This window comes from Dasypus novemcinctus, chromosome 14 (genome assembly GCF_030445035.2).
Source record: "Dasypus novemcinctus isolate mDasNov1 chromosome 14, mDasNov1.1.hap2, whole genome shotgun sequence".
Taxonomy (NCBI): Eukaryota; Metazoa; Chordata; class Mammalia; order Cingulata; family Dasypodidae; genus Dasypus; species Dasypus novemcinctus.
Window position 1 is genome coordinate 33,814,533 of NC_080686.1, and position 21,340 is coordinate 33,835,872.

At 41.3% G+C, this 21,340-nt stretch overlaps 1 pseudogene; it reads right to left on the minus strand.

The window, feature by feature from the left end:
- Positions 1–334: 334 nt before the first annotated feature.
- Positions 335–2,258, minus strand: LOC139436380 (tigger transposable element-derived protein 1-like; annotated as a pseudogene).
- Positions 2,259–21,340: the final 19,082 nt, after the last annotated feature.

Genomic DNA, 21,340 nt, shown 5'->3' on the forward strand with positions numbered 1-21,340 from the left:
CTGTGTGTAGCGTGGTGTCGGCTATGAACTGGAAGGATCCACATTCTCTCTCGGGGTGGAGTCACAGTCTGGGCTCCACCAGTGTCCCATCTCACACATACAGGCACACTTCAGAGATATCGCGGGTTCTGTGCCTAGACCACCGCAATAAAGCAAGTCACACACATTTTTAGGTTTCCCATATAAAAGTTAGGTTTCTACTCTACTGTAGTCCATTAAGTGTGTAATAGCTTTATATCTTTAAAGAAAAAACAATGAATGTACATACCTTAATTTTAAAATATTTAATTGCTAGAAAAATGCTAAGCATCATCTGAGCCTTCAGCAATTGGGATCATTTTGTTGGTGGAGGGCCTTGCCTCGAAGGTGATGATTGCTGACTGATCAGGGTGGTGGTTGCTGAACGGTGGGGTGGTTGTGGCAATTTCTTAAAATAAGACAACAATGAAGTCTACCACATCATTTGACTCTTCCTTTCATGAAAGATTTCTCTGTAGCATGCAGTGCTGTCTGATAGCATTTTACCCAGAGTAGAATTTCTTTCCAAATTGGAATGAATCCTCTCAAGTGGTGCCACTGCTTTATCAACTATGCTTATACAGTCTTCTAAATCCTTTGTTGTCATTTCAGCAATGTTCACAGCATCTTCACCAAGAGTAGATTCCATTTCAAAAAACCACTTCCTTTGCTCATCCATCAGAAGCAACTCATCCGTTCCAGTTTTATTATGGGATTGCAGCAATTCAGTAACATCTTCAGGCTCCATTTCTAATTCTAGTTCTCTTGCTATTTCTACCACATCTGCAGTTATTTCTTCCATTGAGGTCTTGAACCCCTCAAAGTCATCCATGAGGGTTGGAATAAACTTCTTTCAAATTCCTATTAATGTTGGTATTTTTACCTTCTTCCATGAATCATCACTGTTTTTCATGTCATCTAGAATGGTGAATCCTTTTCTAAATGTTTTCTGTTTACTTTGCCCAGATCCATCAAAGGCATCACTATCCATGGCAGCTACAACCTCATGAAATGCATTTCTTAAATAATAAGACTTAGAAGTTGAAATCATTCTTTGATCCATGGGCTGCAGAAGGGATGTTGTGTGGCAGGCATGAAAAGAACATTCATCTCTTTGTATATCTCCATCAGAGCTCTTAGGTGACCAGGAGCATTGTCAATAAGCTGTAATATTTTGAAAGGAATCTTTTTCTGAGCAATAGATCTCAACAGTGGGCTTAAAATATTCAGTAATCCATCTTGTAAACAGATGTGCTGTCATCCAGTCTTTGTTGTTCCACTTATAGAACATAGACTAGATTGAGCATGATTCTTAAGAGCCCCAGAATTTTTTGGAATGGTAGATGAGCATTGCTTCAACTTAAAGTCACTGGCTACATGAGCCCATTAACAAGTTGGTCTGTCCTTTGAAGCTTTGAATCCAGGCATTGGCTTCTCCTCTCTAGCTATGAACGTCCTGGATGGCATCTTCCTCCAACATAAGGCTGTTTGGATACACAAAAAAATCTGTTGTTTAGTGTAGTTACCTTCATCAGTTATTGTAACTAGATCTTCCAGATAATTTGCTGCAGCTTCTACATCAACACTTGCTGGTTTCACCTTGTACTTTTATGTGATGGAGATGGCTTCTTTCCTTAAACCTCATGAACAGACCTCTGCTAGCTTCAAACCTTTCTTCTGCAGCTTTCTCACCTCTCTGGCCTCATAGAACTGAAGAGAGATAGGGCTCTGCTCTGGATTAGGCTTTGATTTAAAGGAATGTTGTGGCTAATTTGATCTTCTATGCAGACCACTAAAACTTTCTCCATATCAGCAATACATATGTTTCACCTTATCATTCATGTGTATGTATGGTTTTGTTTGTTTGTTTAGTTTTTTATTTTAGGAGGTACTGGGGATAAAATCCAGGACCTCATACATGGGAAGCAGGTACTCAATCACTAAGCTACATCCACTCCCCAGGAAGAGTTGTTTTTTTTAGGAGGTACCAAGGATCAAAACCAGGACCTCATATGTGGGAAGGAGGCACTCAACCACTTGAGCTACATCTGCTCCCTGGAGTAGCAATTTTAATTTCCTCCAAGAACATTTCCTTTGCATTGAAACTTGGCTAAGAGGCCTAGTTTTCAGGCTGTCTCAGCTTTTGACATGCTTTCCTCACCAAGTTTAGTCATTTCCAGCTTTTGATTTAAAATGAAAGACCTGAGACTCTTCCTTCCACTTAAACACTTAAAGGTCATAGTAGGGTTATAAATTGGCCTAATTTCAATGTTGTTGTGTCTCCAGGAATAGGGAGGTCTGGGGAGAGGGAGAGAAATGAGGGAACAGTAGATCAGTGGAGCATTCAGAACACACACAACATTTATCAATTAAGTTTGCCATTCCATGTGAGCATTGTTCATGGCACTCCAAAATTACAGTAGTAATATCAAAGATTGCTGATGATAGATGACCATCACAGATATAATAATAACATAAAAGGTTGGAATATTGTGAGAATTACCAAAATATGACACAGAGACATGGAGTAAATGCTTTTGGAAAAACTGCTCCGATTTGCTCTTTGCAAGGTTACTGCAACCTTCAATTTTTAAAAACTGCAATATCTGTGAAGCACAACAAAGCACAATAAAGCAATATAAAGCAAAAAGCAATAAAATGATGTTTGTCTTTCCTATTTTGAAATAAATTTTGGTTGATTCTATGGCCCCATCCATTCATTTATCTTTCATTCTGTTCCACACGAATCCCTGTTGCTGTCTGTTCCTTACTTAAGTTATAGAATCAAAATAGATCTTTGACTTGGAAGGGAACTGAGAGAGCATCTAGCTTAACTTCCATTCAAATGCAAGAATTCTTCCCTCCCTATTGATAGATCCTTGATATTGATGACTGTACTTATGAACCTTTTCTTTTGAAGATGAAACTTAGGCTAGTATTATAGGTTGCCTAAGAGTTATCTCCTGAGAACCTCCTTGTTGTTCAAATGTGGCCTCTCTCTAAGCTAAACTCACCATATAAATATACTACCTCCCCAACCCTACCCCCACCCCCACCACCATCCCCACACCCCAGCATGGGATGTGACTCCCAGGGATGAGCTCCCCTGGCACTGAGGGATTACTACCAAACACCAACTAGCAATGCAACTGGAAAAAGACCTTGACCAAAAGGGGGAAAGTGTAAAGACAAATGATTTTATATGGCTAAAGCCTTCAAAGGGAGTTGGGAAGTCATTCCAGAGGTTATACTTATGCACATTTCAGCAGGATCTCATAGACTACCACAGTAAATATTGCCTCAAATAGCAGGGCTCCCAATGGCTCTGGAAACATCCAGACTATAGGCAGGGCTGACAGCTCAGGAGTTGGGTGCTCTGTCAGTGGGCCCTACTTTGGAATTTATGCTCCTCAGTGTGACAAAGTTGCACTCAGTTGTGGTTTCCCTACACATGGCTCTTCTGCCCCTTCAGTTTGAACCTATAGTTAATACTAGAGTTGATAGGTTTATGTCCAAGAGGCTTAAATTTTTGTGCTAGTCAGGCCCTGAATCTCAAAAGAGTTGCAGTACCTACTCTCTAATTCATTGGACTCACCCAGGACAACTAACAAGGAGATAATGATGGACAATGACCATCTCAAGGAACAAAGAGAGAGTCTATAACTGCAAGCAAGATAGTCCCATCCATCTGCCCCATGGGATCTAAGTCCCCTCTCAATTAAAGGTGGAGTGGGCATCACCATCCTAGAATCCTCAGATTGGGGAATGAAAAATGGACTTGAGTAGACTTACTGTTATTCTATTACAGAATTATTGTTATTCTAGCAAAGGAAGAACTTTCATCATTGATGTGGAGGCAATGGCCACTGGAGGTTCTGAGTAGAGGGAGAGGGGAAAAACCAGTGTAATATGGGGGCATTTTTGGGACATTGGAATTGTCCTGAATGACATTTCAGTGACAGATATAGGTCATTACATATATCTTGTCATAATTTACAAACTTGTGCAGGAGAGAATTTAATATAAACTGTAATCCATACTTAGTGGCAATGTTTAAATATGTGTTCATCAATTTTGTGTAACAAATGTACCACACTAATGAAGGATGTTATTAATATGGGAAAGTGTGGGAGGGGTAGGGAGTGGAGCACATGGGAATATCCTACATTTTCTGTGTATCATTTATGAATCTAAGTGTCTTTAAAAAATAAAATAAAAGAATTCTTCCCTCCATATTCAACAAGGATGCTCCTTCAATGTTTGTTTCCATACTTTTGAGGGCAAGTCGTTTTCATCTTTCCAGGTTGTATCTGTATTACTCAAACTATTAAAGATTCTAGACATAGTTTGCATCTTCATGTTGGTATTTACTTATAAAATTTATGAACTTGGTGGAATTTCTTATGCATAATTCTGCTGGATTTCTTAAGGATTTGAACAATGCTAGCACTAATTGTTTTAACTGCCATTTTTAGTCACCCTCCTTCAATCTCTGTATCTTACTCTATATGAATAGACATGGCTTCTTTCCAAAATCCATGTCCCATATTTCCAATTACTTTCTGTTCATCTCCATCTGGATTAATTCAACAATTTAAAATTCATTTAGTGAATCCTTATTGAGCATCAGGTATGTTCTAAAGCATGCTCTAGGTGCTAGGGGATATAGATGTGAACAAAAAACCTCTTTGCTTTCTTGGAATTCACATCCAATGGGGAAAATGACAATAAGTTAATATTTAACAGGTCCCATAGTTTCCTGAAATAATACCTGCTTAGAAGTTAACTAACTCTCCCCGTCTTAACTCTTACATCAGTGTTTCGCAAAATGAGGTCCCCAGATTAGTAGCAGATCTCCTGAGGACTTCTTAGAAATGCAGTTTTTTGGGTTCTACTCCAGACCTAGTGAATGGAAACGTTGGGGGCTGAGAACCAGCAAGCTGAGTTTTAACAGGCCCTCCAGGTGATTCTGATGTATGGTCAAGAATGAGAACCCCTGTCTGTAGGAATCACTACATAGCCTCTCAAAATAGAAACTCTCTGGCCCCTTTGATTTCTGTACCTCTCTTTTCCCCAGTCACAAAGTCATATTAATTCTCCCAAATTATTTCAAAATCTGCCTCATTTTAACTTCGGACCCTTACATCTTGCCTGATTTATAGCAACTGCTTCCTACCTGGTTTCCTAGCCATCATTGACTTTCCCATCCAATTTATCCTGCGTACTGCCAACAAAACCATTTTCCTGTTAAAAGTCTTGTCCTACCACAAAACAGAGTGGGCACGCACACACACACAAATTCCTGTTGGTTCCTTGTTACCTTCTGGGTACAATCTATACTGAGTCTGGCACGTAATGTCCTTTGTAATCTGATGGGAACTCACCTCACAGCGTCACCTAAACACCATTTGGGCAGCTATTTGTTGCTTTTTCCTAATCCTTGAATATACCATCACACCATACCCTTTCATCATGGTCTCTGCAAATGGCTATAGACTGTGGCTACAATGCTTAACCTCACCCCTGTTCTTTATTGTCCCTGCTTTTTCACCTGGCAGAACTCTAATTATCCCTCAAAGGCTAGACTGTTGCCTTCTTTGCAAAGTCTTTTCTGACTTCCCCTGGAAGAGTTAGTTGCTCCCCTAAATGCAGCTCATACTGCAATTACCATATTCAAAATCTAATTTGCTAACCAGGAAAGTGACACGCAGAGAATGTTTGGTTTGTCCAGGGTCACACAGCTAGACAATGGCAGAGTTGAGAATTAACATAGATTTCCTGGCTACTAATTCAGGGTAGTTTCCTTTGTGTTTACAAAATCCTGTTTTGTGTGTTTTGTGATGGAGGTGGGGTAGGGAACAATTTTTTTTTTCTTTAGTCATTACCAGTGAAATGCAGAAGATTCTTCATAATCCCATGTAAAGCTCTGGAGTCTTTGTTTTTGCTAAATTGAGAGCTGGAGAAATTTGAGGATCATTTTCTGCTGCTGGAGTCTCCTGCTGAATTCCCATACTATCAAGATTCTCTTACAACATCTGGCCATTTTACAGGGCATTTCATGGAGCAAATCAATTAACATTTAAAAAAGTAGAGGGAAGGGGAAAGAGAGAGAGAAAATATTTGAATGGTGGCAGAGCAGTCTCTGAACTCTCTCAGAGACAGTTGATGGCTGAATGACTCAAAACCTTGGAACTAATCGTTTCAATATACCCCTATTTATTCTTAAACAAAAATATAAATCCTGTATTTTTAAATTTTGATCACAGTCATAAGATTCTTTAGACCAGTTGTAAAGCATAAATAGACATCATTTACTATTAATACTCATCTTTATCACTGACTTATTCTCCTTCTAATAGTGAGGTCTGAGACTCTAGGAAGGTGGATTGAGAAATTACATTTAGCCATTATGGTCCCAGATGTGTTTTTCCAAGATATAGTCATTGGAGTCTAGCTAAACAGTACAGAGAATCTTGGCAGTGGCTACTATGACTACTTGAGCAATACCTGATGTATTGAAAACATATAAACTATTTCCACTTGTGAAATGAAGCCCTAGTAAATTCACTTCCAACAGATCAAGCTGGTAGTTTCCATAGAGATTCAGTAGGTCTGCTGAAATACATGTGAAATGTTGAAACCATTCATTCATTCAGCTCCATTTTGAGAATGTAAACACTGTGTGGTGGTGATATATCTAAAGTACCTAGGTTAGTATTTGACACAGAGTAGGTGCTCAATAAAAATGAATGAATAAATGCATACAACTAAAGAATAGTGTCAACCCTCTAATGGCCATATTAAGGTAGTATAGTCACCATTTCACATATTCTGTGATATTTTGGAAATGTCTAATTTCTTTGAAGAAATCCTCCTGTGTAACGAGGGATGATAACACTTCTCTTGGTTGGTGGAAGGAGTAAGTGAAATAACATTTATAAAACAGCTCTAGTGTTAATCAGCAGTTTATCGAAATCAACTAATTGAACTTGAGTCTTATTTCTTTATCTAGAAGTGGGGATGCAAATGCCTGGTTTATGACCCTCCTGGGGTGTTTCAAGGATCCAATCACTTCAGAAATGTGAACATACTTACTAAGTTGCAAATGGCATCTTAACATGAAGCACTGCTGTCCTATGTTTTAGTTGAGCTGTCTAGAGAATGCACTTTCCAGGTACTCTGCATTATTCTGAACAAAAGTGAGAATCTTTCCTCAAAATGACTCTGAGATTACAAGGTTTGTCCTTACTTTAATGGCCACTTAAACGTAATCAAATGAGTTTACTAAAAGTATCTTTTTAAGATGAAAGGGTCTTCCCTCTCAATTAACTTCTGTAAACAATGCTAAGCATGAGGAATTGAGAACGATTCAGTCCTCTTGAAAAGTCAGTAAGACGGAGGAGCAAGTTGCCCTTCTTCTACCCAGCCTGAAGTCCTTTGGGTCACACTTTCATCTAGTTTTTTCCATGTTCTTTTCCAATCCTTCCCTATCCCCTGCCCCCACAGACAAACCCTGCCTCCCACACAGATGTTGAAGAGAAACTTCAGGCTCTGTTTTCCCTTTCTCCTTTAAGTGTTTTCTCATGCTGCGAATGGTAATGGACTATGATCTATTGGAAATGGGAACATAGCAGTAACTCCAAGACGGTGCCTCACAAGTTGGAAGAATGGAGCCAAGCTGCATGATTTTCTAAACATTCCATGGCATTAATACCTTGTGGGTCCTTGGAGACATTCGTCTAAATCTCTCCAAACACTTGCCCGAGTTTGGTTAATCCTCCGTGTAGCCGTGGTGAAACATTCCCACATTTTGGAGGGGCCGGGAGCGGAGGCCCCGCTCAGCCAGGAAGCTGCTGAAGAACCGGGGTGAGAATGGAAATGTCTCGGCTGAGCTCTGCTGTTTCTCTGCATCTGCAGGCGCGCCCAGCAAATTCATGGGGCAGGACCTGGGGAGAAGACAAGGACGTTTGTTTCAAATAAAAATAAACTTTAAAAATGGAACAAGAAACATATTGCTTTCTTTCTCAGAATCGAAAGATTCTGAATTTACCAAGTAATGGAATCAAAAGAATCTGTGCTCTATAGCTCACTGTGCCCTCTGGAATTCTTTCTGTGTTCCAAGCAACTATCATTAAAGTTACTCATTCAATAAACATTTAATGAGCAATTCCAGGCAATTCCAAGCTTTAGAGAAATTTAAAAACAAAACAACATGACAAAAAAACCATAAATGTGAACAAAACTGTATCCCTTACAGTCAAGAAACCCACTGTGTGAAAATGGAGAGAGACATACAAATGATTAAAATGCCAGGTGGTAACACAAATACACACACATGCATGAGCTCATTCTCAACCTTAAAAAATGCTTTCTTCAGAAAGCATTCCCCGAACTTCTACCTAAAATTATTCCACTACCTAACATGATTCCTCTAAATTGCCATAATATTATCTCTCTGCTTCCCTTGTGGAACTGTTCTTACCTTGTATTATGGTTGTGCACATGCACTATGTCCCTTAAAACTTTCTAAGTCTTGTGAATGTAAAAATCTCTGAGTTATGTTTATATTCTGGGCACCTAGCACAGTAACTTGCACAGAATAGGCACTTAATGAATACATTAGTTGAATGAATGAACAAATGAAAAAAAGAATGAACAAGTACAAATTTGGTCCATAATATGAGATGTTGTGCTTTAAAACAGAGCTACTATAAATCTTCATTCAATGAAAGTATCACTAGAAGCCTGTCAAGTGCTTTATGGCAGAAAGAAAGGAAGAAATACTAAATATGAAAATCTGGACATTCTCAAAGGAAGTTCTCAACTATATTAATGAGAAGTTTAAATAAGGTGATATAATCGATTAAAATGAATTTTTTCTTCCAATTCAATGTATAATACATCAAACAACAAATGCTAGAATTCCTAATCATTCAAAGCTCAAACACAGACCCATATTGTGTGTGTGGTATTTGTATTGCATTTTGGTTGATGTGACAAACTTAAAATATAAAAACTTAATTCCCTTCACTGGACCTCACTCCAAATTAGTATCTGGCGAGTGGGCTGCGACCACTCTAACTTTCCAATGGTACATCTTTGCTACATGAGTTAATCTTCCAGATCTACATAAATTAGGAGGAGAATTTGTGAAGAACCGATAGGAAAATATGAGGAATGGGAGAAATCACAAAATCGCATGTTGTGTGGGGCAGAAAGGATGAGAGATGCATAGACAAGTACAAAGTACAAAGATACAAAGGATGAGAGTACAAAGTACAAAGGATGAGAGATGCAAAGACAAGTACAAAGAAAGAAAGATGCTATTTGTTGGGAAAGATTCAGGAGGATCCAGGGGATCAAATAAGTGCCAGAGCCTAAATATATGATGGCATACTATTAGTCATAAGAGAGGAGGCAAACTAGAAAAACTGTCAATCCGTTATCTGGAGTGCCACCCAAGCCTAGAAGCATGCTAATGCAAAGCTTAATAACCAAATGTTAAAGTTGCCTTAGATGGCGGCAGGACACGTTTGGTGCTTAAAGCAGAATGCCGCCTACTCTGCTAGGACCTTCTCATCTTACTCAGTCAGCTTTGTAATGGATTTTTGGCCGGGTGGATTCACATACCAGATTGGGAGGGAAAGGGGGCTCTTTCCTGCTGTGAAGAAGGTTGGAGCTGCTTCCTACACTACTGGGATTCCCTTTCAAGGAATATCTTGGACTAAATTCTCTCTTTCCTGATGGATTATGTTTTGGACTGTCCTTTACCAACGATACAATCATGGACTGTTAACATGTTTTTGGACTCTGATTTGGCCAGTAACAACAATGTTATTGAAAACCTGTTTTCATTTAATTTTCATTTCCTTTCTCCTGTGAAGCACATCCTTGGGTTTGAACAGAAGAACCTCAGTCTGTCGAAGAAGATGCGTGTTTGTGTTTTGTGCTGCTGCTCCATTCACATTGGCTACTAGAGGATAAAAGAACTATAACACACTCATGATTTCCATCAGTCCTTTCATTGAAAAGCCCCAAACCACAACCCGACTTGCCTCGGGTGGTTAACACTAACATCGAAACAATAGTCATCTAATACTATCATAACATTACATAAGCCACTTCTTTCCTTCTAGAATGTGGAGAGATACCTGAGAAGCAAGGAAAAATTGGTGTCCCCACTACTCATATTTTCCACAGGCCCCAATTACCCTTTCATCTGTCCCAAATATGGATGATGTTAAAAACTTGTGTGAGAATCTGGCAGAGTTTCGTACATGAATGTCTGGTCTGGTTCCCAAAGCCATTCTGGTACTTTGGAAGATTTGCCAGCGAAAGTAGATTGTTCAACAGGAATTGTCGACTTGCTTCTTAGAGAGTGGCTTTCTGTGGTTGGGTTGGTGTTGCTTTTAAAGAATACACATGTGCACAGTGGGATTCCTTACTTTTTTTTTTTTTTTTTAGCAAATGTGCTTGGTATCCACAAGACAGACAAATGAGTAGGATCTTTAGGAAACACAAGAATGTTATGATAATGAAGAGCAACAAAAAGGAGTGAAAAGAACAGTCTTAGAGGGTGAAATATTCTTAGACATAACCTTGTGAATCTAACGGAAGGCAGCTTTTCCTTTGCTGTCAAACAACAGGTAAAATCAACTGATTCATTTATTTATTTATTCCATAAATATTTCTTGACATGCACTATGTGCCTATATTGTTCTTACACTAGGGATATAGCTTACAACACGCAGCCCTGCTCTTGTGAAACTTTTGTCCACTAAAATCACGTAATCGAGAAGCAAGATTCGATTAGAATGGAGACATAGTATTATCGCTAAGCTTCCCTTGCAGGAGCCACCATGAAAATAATCAGAGTGATAAGGTTCTTTAAAAATACTGTGGTAATGACATAGTTACTGGGATCCCATTCATTCTCTTTGTTTTTTAAAGTGGTGATCTCCCCAGAGCAGCTTCTGGAAGAGTTGGAATGCATCAAAATGACCAAAACAACGTGTTAGACAAGACTAAGGATCAGGCTATGCATGTGCCAACATGACAGCAAACACATTTGGGGGAAAGGAATTTACTGGTCTAGCTGCAAGTGGGCTTCCACGTCCTAATATGAGAGCTAGACCCTCCTTACCAAGTGCCAGTCACAAGTGTTTGTTCCCCGACAGGGCTTTGCTAGACTGACCAACAGGTTCCATACAAAAGCCTATCAATGGCAATCAGTGGGTGATGCACAGCCAAGCTCGATGCCTGGCACCTGCCCCCTTCTGTCAATGCTATTTACCCCCCATTCCCTCCAGCAACAAATAAAAAGCCTTATATTTACCAAACTCTGGGTAGATGTAGACCATTAACAAGATGGAGAAAACATCTGATGTTGAATAACAGTGTTGGTGGCATCTGTTGTCTGGGGTAGGCAAAGATCAGAGGGCAACAGAGCTTTGTAAGTAGCACCTCTCAGCAACCTCACCTCCCTGTTCCAAACAAGTAAAAGAAAAAAGGATAAATAAGCCTGTACTGGCTCAGGGTTTTCCTTTCTTTTTTCTCTAGCTGACAAATTTTGGCACTGATTTTGTACCCAGTATGCTTACCAACCAAGCATTTCAGTGCTCTCTGGCATGTGTGTAAAAGAGACTGCTGCTATGTGAGTAAAATACTTATATTCCAACAAAAAACACTCTTCTTCCTATGACATCATTCAGCAGGGATCCAAGTTAATGCCCAAGTCAACATGATAATTAACTGGAATTTCAGGGGATCAAAGCAATCAACATCAGATTCGTGGAAATGGTTTTTAACATATCGTTTCCCATCTTAATGGAAGGGAAGCAGAGTTCTACCAATGCTTTTCCACCAGGAAAAGTGAATCTCATCACACAAGGGAAGAGGAGGAGCAATTAGAGGGGGGAAAAAAGATAGCATGCGACCCCTTTTTCCTATTGACAAGAAAATCAGGTGCTCCGCTTGTGAATTAACTTATAAATACAGAAGTTCCCTGGTTGTTATCTCATGAGTTGGGGATAGCTTGTGACTTTGAAGTAAGTTTCACCGGTGAGTGCTGGACATTGGACTAATGAGGTTTTACTGTTTTGAACAGCTGGCCGAATTTGGAGGCCCCTTGAGCCTCAAGGCAACTGCTGATTTACAAGGATTCTGTAATATACGCAGTCTTGGCTGATGCTTTTGTTGTTGATTTAGGCTGCAGCAAAGGTGTAGATTTTGTGATGCCATAAAAATGTCAAGTGATTGATTTGAGGATCTGTCATACCTATGGGTAGCCCGCACTAGAAGCCAGCATCTTGTGTGGTTCATACTTGAGAATGTTTTAGGAAAGTTTGGGTTTTAAATGGGGCAATGTGTTCTAGAGGATGGGGGGTTTGAATTGGCTGTTTCAGCTGGGTGGGGCCCAAAAGAAGCATTCAAAAACGTCACTTCTGTCCCCTTCACCCTCCCCTCCCCTCTCCTTCTCTCTTTTCTGCTTCCTTCTTCCTCCATCTCTCCCTTCCTTCCTTCTTTGTTGGTAAGTGTATTAAAGCAAATCCTAGAACTCATATCATGTTACCTCCACATCTTAGTATGTACTCTAAAAAACAAGGACATTTTCTGCAGATCATAAACATAGTAAATTCACGGTATCTAATATGCAATTCATATTCAGATTTTTCCTAATTGTTTTAGAAGTATCATTTTCAGTTGTTTTTGTTCGTATCAGGCTCCACATACAGTCACATATTACATTTGCTTGTTCTATCTCTTAATCCAGAACAATCTCTTCTGAGGTAATTACATCAATCCCCATCCAATAGGCAAGAAAACTGAGGATCAAGAGGACCCACAGGTAATAAAAGGAAAAGATAACGTGAAACCAAGGTCTCTCAGAGTTCAACTCTATTTCTATCCTGCATCTTTTCTGTTTGCTTGTTTTTGTTTTTGCAAGTTCATTCTGTTTGGGTTGGGTTCCTTTCCTCTGAATAACTTACTTCCCGCCTTATGATTTTATCCTAATTGCACCTCAGTTGAATTCAGAAGACTGGAGTTCTGTTAGTATTACGTTTGTGTCACTTGTGTTTACAGCTCTTTCCTGAATTAAGAGTGAACAGTGGCAGGAATCGTGGGAACTGGGCAGAGAGGTTCCACTTTTGTCCTTGGTGTTTTCCAGAATTCTCCTGGGCACTTCTGGTCAGTACCTTGGCTCTTTGTGGGAGAATGAAAGATTGCTAATACAGGGATAAAAAGAAAATGTTCATTTCTCTATCCTTTTAGATAGTCAGAGATAAGGCTCCAGCATTTAAGCCTAGTAACTTGTCTAGGTGCCAGCCAGGGCTGGAGTTTTTGTGTTTTCATTTTCACTAACACAAGTAGAAAATATAACTTCCTTTCAGGTAGCGGCGGTTGTACAAAGGAGTCCCCTGCTGGTTCCCTTGCCTCAGTGGGGTGGTGGGATCAAAGGAAATTGCAGGAAACATTTCACCCGCCCATAAAAGACAGTGATTTACCTCTGTTCATCTGGCCCAGCATTCCATCTCTCCCTGAGGCAGAGACCCACACCCAGAAAGATGTGGCCATGCTCCTAACATATATCTCAGGGCGAGGTCTGGGCTGGCCCAGGATGCACTTCCTTATTACCCCATCGTGTATTCAACATCCGCTTTATCCAAAACCAGTTTGAGGTCAGTGGTACTTACAGCTAGCACAGTCTCTGTGAATTCTTAGGCCGTGTATGCTCTTTAATGTCTTCCTTGTTTTATAACTGTGCTGTCCAATAAAGCAGTCCTAGTAACTCGTCAAAGGCTCAATAGCCAGAAGAAGCTGTGCGGCCACCGTACCGGACAGCAGAGGGACAGAACATTTCCAGCTTCGCAGAAAGGGCCACTGGACAGCTCTGGTCTAGAATAACTCCCTGATGTCCTGATATTTTTAGCTACTACTGAATCACCTGACTTTATGACCTTCTGGACACATGCGTATTTCCTTCTCTTTATCCTAAAGCGGTGGCTTTCAAACTTAAGGGCCTCTCCCAGGGGCATTTCCCACTCACGGGCAGGATGGGGTCCTAGAAACTTCAGCTCCATTGAGGTTTTAGGACCTGTGCTCCTGCTGCTGGGGTGGTCCTCCCCAGACCTGGGCTGGTGGCCCTAGTCATCTATGGGACTTCTGCTGTGGGCAGCCCGTCCCCCAAGTCTCTCCGTAGGCTCCAGTCTGGGCCTCTGCCTGGAGAGCCAGATCACAGCCCCACACCTCCCCTCGGCCATCGCCCGGTGTCCCGCTGAGGAAAGTTGGGTGCTTTGAAACCGCGAGGCCAGGCCGGACGTGGCTGGACCTCCGGCGTTGCCTGCTGCCTCTGGGCTCCTCTGCTGATGCGCTCGTTTCCCCTCTCAGGGTCGACTCCTCGCCCGCCTGGAGGCTGAGCCTGCCTGCGTCTGTCTCAGCCCTTTGGCCCTGCTCTTCGGACTTGCCATCTGATGTGGCCTCAGACAGGCCCAAATGCGAATCACCTGCCAGCCACTTTCTCCCCGTGAGACCTTGCACTCTGATGGGGCTGTGCCTGCCTTCTCCCTGTCAAACAAGGGTTCTCGGCCCAGCTCCTTGGAGTGGGTGCTGACTGGCCATTTCTGACTTTTTTTGGTCTCATCTGTTTTAGGGCAACTGTGATCTAAGCACATATTAATTCTTTCATTCTTTTCTTTCCATCTCCCCCAGAGTCCTTTTTTTTTTTCCAAGATTTATTTATTTATTTATTTTTCTCCCTTTCCCTGCCCCCCATCCTGGCTGTCTGTTCTCTGTGTCTATTTGCTGCCTGTTCTTTGTCTGCTTTTGTTGTTGTCAGCGGCATGGGAATCTGTGTTTCTTTTTGCTACATCATCTTATTGTGTCATTTCTCCCTGTGTGTGGCGCCATTCCTGGGCAGGCTGCACTTTCTTTCACGCTGGGCGGCTCTCCTTATGGAACGCGCTCCTTGTGCGTGGGGCTCCCCTATGCGGGGGACACCCCTGCGTGGCACGGCACTCCTTGCGCGCATCAGCACTGCGCATGGCCAGCTCCACATGGGTCAAGGAGACCTGGGGTTTGAACTGCGGACCTCCCATGTGGTAGAAGGATGCCCTAACTGCTGGGCCAAGTCCGCTTCCCACCCCCCAGAGTCCTAATATCCTGACTCTCTTCTCATCTAGTCAATGCTATTTCTTTGTAATAGTCATGATTTTCTGCTTCGGTGACCTAAAACACTAGCTCCCTCCATTTTAAACCTGATACTTCCCTCGTTCACCCCAAAAGGGAGTGAAATCTTCCTCCTTTGAATCCCCATAGTTTATATGTAGGTATGTATAATTTTTATGCTCTTCATCAGATCCTGCCTTTCTTAATTTCCATCAAGAAATAGACGTAATCTATTTCCCTTACTAGACCCTGCATCCTTTGGAGCAGGGGCAGGGTCGTGTCTTAGCCTCTTGAATCACAGCTCCCCACCTCAAGGTGCCTAGCATGGTTTTTCAAGCACACTAGGGCTTGGGTGCACATTGTTAAGGAAAGGGTGAATTCTCAAGAGCACTCGAGGAGTGGAGTGGTATTGCTTACCACTTAGCCCCCAGCTTGCTTGGGAGAAGGGGAAGGAGAGAGGGAAGAAAACGGGTTGCAAATAGTTTGACAATTACCTGTCTTTCCACTGTTCTAAGGCATCTTGCTGGCTTATTTCATTTGCTCATCTTGTTGACTAGACTTCTGTCACCTGGTTTTCTTTTTGAATAGGTAGTAAAAATGGATGCAACTGTAAAAAAAAAAAAAGGCCAACTCCAATTAGTAGTTGGATATCACATGTTTCTATAAAGATCTCAACAGTATAAACTCAGAACCAAATATTCTGACAGAGAGAGACCTTAAAGGTCAGTTGTTGGTGTCCATTTCAGAAGGGATTTCCTTGACTCTGGAAACAGTGAAGCTCTTGTAAGCGTGTTCTAAAGAGCAAGACTGAGGCCTCAGCTGCACCTGAGCTTACGTTCTTGCTAAGTTTCTTCCCATTGTTGCTGGGGTGGATTTGGGAGCAAGAGGCTAAATGAGTATCCACTGTGGAAAAGATGAAACAAGGTATTTACTTACCTTGATTTGAATGACCCATAGGCCCCACACTATTGCTCCTTTCGGGGGGCCAGGTGCCCTCCCATAGCTTGGCTCGCCCAAGGGCAAACTGTCTAGAAATTCTCTGAGAACCAACCAGCCAACCCTGGGGAAGTGACTGCCAAGAGCTTGGGTGCTCCTGAACTCTGCCTAAAAAAGGCTCAGTAGGTCTCTTACTGACCCCAGTCTCTGAGGCCGTTTTCCTGGAAAACCCATTAAAATGAACCAAAAAATTTGTCACTCTACACCACCAAACAACATCACTTGCCATATTAGTGCTTACGACATTGTATCGAGTCACCGTGGGCAGTTGGCACTGAATAGATGGGAGGGTCTAGTTTGCAAACCACGTAAAATCATATATAAAATTTTGCAAGTCTGGTTGTATTTGGGTTTGGGTGGGGCAATCAGAGTTCATTTATTTCATCAGATTTCAAAGAGGTCTGTGTCCCATAAAAAGGTTGAGACCTCCTGGCCTAGATAAAAGTACATTTTCTCCTGCCCCTACACCAGCGCTTCTGGATTATTTGGTCGTGAGCTCCAGGAGTTTTGTTTGCCAAGAGAAGGAGGCACAGTGGAGAAAGTGGCTGGGCTGGTGGGATAAGGACAGTTTTGCTCTCTAGGTTTACAAGGCCTCTTGGGTTCATTCTAGAAGCATCAAAGCAAGCTTCTCTTCTGTCTTTCCTGTGCTCTGCAGGCCATGAGTTTCTTGTGCTAAAATAAACAACTGGCAGTTTCATTAGACTCCATAGGAGGAAGGAAAAGGTTTATGTTTCATACCTTTTATATTATGTAAGGACATTACTATGCGAACTTCAATTCTTCAATCTGTTTAGTTTATTTAAACTTAAAAAAAAATAGTACTAATGCCATAAATAGAATATACCATGTCCAAACCTGAATATTTACAATAAGCACACAGCTGGTAATGCAGTCCCTGAAATAATAAACCACTTACCCCTGATGCTCAGGCTTTGTGTATATCACCTTTATATTGTATTAAACTATAGCTGGCTGGGTGGGCGAGGTCAGGGAGCAAGGTTTCTTATTGTTTTAAACTATAGAAAAAAATCCACACGTTAATTTGCATCTGTTCAAGCTCTTACATAATCATGGAAATAGTGACAAGTCCGTGCCAGCCTTGATTCAACTTAGTCTTCCTTTACTGAGAAATTTGGAGTCTGTTCATAAAGAAGAAATCCGTTTATTTTCTGTTCATTATATCTAGTTCTTCAAACATCTTGGTTCTTATCTTTGATGCTCTGTAATTCTGATTCATTCAGAGGCAATCACCGAGCTCTTCCCTGCACATGATTTAACCTGTATCTGTGAGGCACACAAATGTGAAATGGTTACCCCTGAAATACTTGCAGTGTAAGGGGAAGATGAATTGCTTCCAGCGTGCACAGCATTTTGTTATCATTATCTGTTCCCTTGTCAGTTATTGTGGACTTCTTTGAGGATTGGACTGTGTTTTATGTTCCAGTGGAGAGGGGCAGTCAAGTCAGGGGCTGGATGGGAAGCGGACTTGGCCCAGTGGTTAGGGCGTCCGTCTACCACATGGGAGATCTGTGGTTCAAACCCCGGGCCTCCTTGACCCATGTGGAGCTGGCCCATGCGCAGTGCTGATGCATGCAAGGAGTGCCATGCCACGCAGGGGTGTCCCCCGCGTAGGGGAGCCCCACGCGCAAGGAGTGCGCCCCGTAAGGAGAGTCACCCAGCACGAAAGAAAGTGCAGCCTGCCCAGGAATGGCGCCACACACACGGAGAGCTGGCGCAACAAGATGACGCAACAGAAAGAAACACAGATTCCCGTGCTGCTGACAACAACAGAAGCAGACAAAAAAACAAGAACACGCAGCGAATAAGGGGGAGGGGAGAGAAATTAAAAAAAAAAAAGTCGGGGACTGGAGGAAGGGACACATTCCGACCCAAGCCCTCCACTTCCTAGATGTGTGATCCTAAGCACCTGATCTGGCCTCTCAGCTTTCTCATATGTAAGAAAGTGTCAGTTGTAGAATGACAATGAGGATCAAATGAATGAATGCGCAGGGAACAGTGCCATGCCTGGCATATGGCTTGAACCACAGATATCAGCCATTACTACCCATTCAGAGGGTGGGAGCATAATATCGCAGTTAAGTCGGTAGACTATGGAGTCGTATTTTCCTGGTTCATATCCTGCTTCCACTTCTTACCATCTCTGAGACTTTGGACAAGGTACTTCACCGTTCTTGTGAAGAATAACTGAGGCTTTTTTCCTTCTGTATAATGGTGTCTTGGGTCCCCAGGGCTGCCAAAACAAAGGGCAACTGATTAGGTGGCTTAAAATGACAGAAAGGTGTTCTCTTCCAGTTCTGGAAGCTACGAGTCTGGACTCAAGGTGTCTGTAGGGTCCTGTTCCCACTGAAACCTGAAGGGAGAGTCCTTCCTTGCCTCTTCTAGCTTCTGGGGCTCGCCAGCCATCCTTGTGTTCCTTGGTTTGTAGCTGTGTCACTTAGCCTCTGCCTCGGTTCCCCCATGGCCTTCATCCTTCCTGTCTCGCTTTTCTTTCTCATCAGGACACCAGCCATGTTGGTGTAAAGGGCCTCCGCACTCCCACTCTAGTACGACCTCATCTTAACTAATTCCATCTGCAGCAGCCCTGTTTCCAAATAAGGTTGTATTTTGGGGTGCTGGGGGTAGCATTTCAGCATATCTTTACAGGGGACACAATTCAACCCGTAACAAATGGAGTTGATGATAGTACTAGTCTCAGAACATTGTAAGGATTAAATGAAAGCACCCCTTCCCTTAGAAGAGTGGCTAGCACCCCCCAACTGCAAGCTCTCACAGCTCCTCCAGGGCTCAGTCCAGAGTCTGGCTTGCAGTGGGTGCTCAGACAGCCCACTCTAGTGTTCCCTCAACAATGACATTGGGGAATGTTTTAATGACACGAGTATGTAGTAATCACACACCAGCAAAACTGTCAGGAGAAACAAGCCACGAATATTCCATTGGATCTCAACTATGTAAGCAAGGCATAGAAAAAGGGCTAAAAATAAATGTGTTAAAGTATTAAGAGCAGTCACTACTTATGTGGACTTTTTGTCTCCCCAGAGAGTTTGAGATCTCCACTACGGCATGGAGTCCGCTGGGCAATACCCCATGATTTCCTTCTGCCTAACTCAAGTCTAGCATAGAAATTCAGGTCTAGGCACACAGATATTCAATGAATGCATGTGGAAAGGTAAATGGTATTGGTGGTGGAGAGAGATTCAAGCTCCGGCTGCTGCTGTAGGAGGCTGGTCTGCCTGGGCGACCCAGTCCACTACTATCTCACATGCTGGGCAAATAGAAGAGAAAGCAGAGACGACAGAAAATCAGAAAACCGCCGCTGGAACTGGACTTAGCCCTCAAAACACCCAGACCCAGGGAAGAAATGACCTCTTTGCAGAAGACATGGTATTTGAACTGAACCTAGCCAAATGTAGTGCTTAGAAAATAGGGCAAATTATTAAATAAAAATTAAATACATTTTTTTTTACTATTTAAAATATATCTTTTGATCATTGGAAGCTTCAGGAAATAAAGACATAATCAAGAAGTTAAAATACTTCAAAATCTCTACTCAGAGATTATCAGCTAATGCATTGGTATACATTCATCTAAATATTTTGTGATATGTGTATATCTGTGCATTCAACCTAAATTTACTGTTAATAACTTGATTTTTCCCATCACTAAACAATATATTATGGGCAGGTTTCCATGAATCTGGGTATAGCTCTACATCATCTATTCAATGATGCATAGTATTTTATTGCATACATGTCCCTTAATTTATTTTTAAACAATTTATTCTAATATAGGAGAGCTCCTGTGCTAGGTACGCGGGATGCAATGAACAGACAGATATGGTTCTTGCCTTCATAAAACTAAGGGACTAGAAGGATATCTAGGCAATTAAGTCAACACAAATAAAGTATACTAAGTGTTACGCAGGGGGAAGTAGAAGGTTCTCCTGGGGCCCAGAGGCAAAAGTCCCTAGTTTGTGAACACACTTAATTATTATTCCTAGTGCCACTCTGTGTCTCAAGCATCTCTTTTTATGCCCTAGTCGTGATTACTGCAGCCAGGTCTAAGTGCCACAAGGTAGGGATATAATCATTTTTGCTCCTCCATTGTATCCTCCATGAGTGGCACTGTTTCTGGTAAACAAATGGCTGAATAATTTTCCTTAGGATAATTCCCAGGAGTGGAATTAGAGCCAATTATTTACCTGAAAGCTGGGATACCAGTATACTTTAATACATAGAAGGTATTAATAAAAAAAGGAAAGAAAAGAAAATTCAGTTAATCAGAGAAGATTTTCTTGTAATATACAAACTTGCTGATATTCAATGCATGTCAGCAGAAGCTTCAGTAGATACTTCCTGTGTATCTAGCTTAAGATGGATGAAGGGCTCTGGTAGTCTAGGAAATGAGATACTTTTCCTGGTCTAAGAAGTTTAAAATCTTGGACAGAGGGCTAAGAATTATACATATGAAAATCAACCATTATTTTTCAAGGTAATAGACAATACTAGTAAATGAACAGTACCTTCTTCAGAAATTCACGTGAGCGCCACAAGACCCAATTTGTGAATATTGCCAGTTTTACAAATATTGATACAATTTCCACTAGCTTTGTGTATTGGTATTAGTTTTTTTCATTTCAGCCATTCCCAGTGGAATATGGTTGTATCACATTATTGTTTCATTTGCATTTCTCTTATATCCATAGAAGTTGAGGAACTTTTCCTGTGCTTATTGGCCGGTTGGATATTATCTTTTGTGAAGTGTCTGTTCATACCTTTTGCTCATTTTTCTCTTGGGTTATCTTGTCTTTTTATATTGATTTGTAGCAGTTCTTTATATATACATTTTATAAGTACTTTGTTAGACATACGTATTGCAAACACTTTTTCTCATTCTGTGGCTTGCCCTTTCTCTCTCAATGGTATTTTCATGAATATACCATTAAGAATATAGCTAATTTTAATCCAGTCTTCATATTTTTAAATGGTTAGTATTTTTGTGTGCTCTTAAGAAATCAACTACACAAAGTTCACAAATAGGTTTTCATATGTACTTTTTCAATATCTCTATTATTTCACATTTGATCTACAGTCTATTTGGAGATTATTTTTATGTGTGGTGAGAGGGAGGGGTCAAGATTCAT